Here is a 1,423-nt window from a genome sequence, read left to right on the forward strand (position 1 = left end):
GATTCTGTGATCCATACCTTGTTTAGGTGGGCAATGCTAAAGGTGACAGTGAAACAAAAGAGGTAAATAAAATCCCTGTGCAGAGTATGAATGGCCAAAGGGCACTGCTGCAGGACAGCCTTGCTCGCTGCCAACGTGTCTGTGTGGGGCAGATGCTGGGGCTGGGTTTGGAGCTGGTGTAAGTCAGCAAAGCCCAGACTCACCCAGAGTTACACTAATCCATGTCACGAGCATCTGGAATGTCGGGAAGAGGGTTGTACAGCGTGCCTGTGGGTGGCTGCAGAAGTCCTGTGAAGGAGTTTCTTAAGCACCATATCACAGAATCCCAAAAGGTTTGGGTTGGAAGGGACCTGCCATGGGCAGGGACACCTCCCACTATCCCAGGTTGCTCCAAGCCCCATCCAACCTGGCCTCGGACACTTCCAGGGATGGGGCAGCCACAGCTCCTCTGGGCTAATGCCCATATCTCAAACACGGACAGCTGGATAGTCATGGAGCTAAACAAGGATTGCTGGGAATAACAGACAAGGATTGTTGGTAACAACACGCTGCAAGAAAGAACAAGATGTGACTGGACAAGGGAGGTAGGGTAGGACTTTTCCAGTCCAGGGAGACACAACAAAAGACACCATCAGCACAAAAGTGGGCTGGAACTGGGGCTGGTGAATTTTTCTCTTTCTCTCTCTCTTTCCCCCTTTCTTTCTCCCCATCTTTGATTCATCTCTTCCCTTGTCTCTCCCCTTTCCTCACCCCTTTATCCAAACCCCACTGCCATGTGCTCACACAGTAGCTCAGGGACTCGCACACCGATTTCCACGCCAAAGTGTGTAATTTATTCATGAAACCTCGCGATTTTTTTTTTATTATTATTATTTTTTTTGCGGATCCTCCGACTTTCGCTTTTTCCTCTGGACGATGGAAACTGCCGGGTGCTCCCTTCCCTCCCAGGGCGGGACGCCACGTTGTGCCAGCGCCTCACCACCCTCGCGGGGAAGAATTCCTTCCACGTATCTCCAACCTAAACGGGCTCTCCGTCAGTTTAAAGCCAGCCGAGGACAACCCTCCGGGCTGTTCGCTGGCCGCGCTCGGGAGAGAAGGCGCCGAGCGCTGATTCCTGAGGAGCGAGGGCGCTCCACGCGGGCAGCGCCCACGGGAGGCGCGGGGCGGGGGGGGGGAGCAGCCACCCAACCCCTCCGCTGCCCGTGCTAACGCTCAGCGTGACTGCGCGCGCCGGGAGGCCACCTGGGAGAGGATTCCCGGCGGGATGATCCCGGCGGGAGGGGCGGTGTTCCCTCCTCAGGGAGGCGGCGGGACCCCGGGTCGGACCTCCCTCCTCCCTCCTCCGCGAAACGCCGCCATGGCGGCTCCCGGCAGCACGCGCGGCGCGCGGGGCAGGGCGGGATCGCCAAGATGGCCGCGCCCG

This window comes from Chiroxiphia lanceolata, chromosome 3, assembly GCF_009829145.1.
Source record: "Chiroxiphia lanceolata isolate bChiLan1 chromosome 3, bChiLan1.pri, whole genome shotgun sequence".
In the NCBI taxonomy this organism is placed as follows: Eukaryota; Metazoa; Chordata; class Aves; order Passeriformes; family Pipridae; genus Chiroxiphia; species Chiroxiphia lanceolata.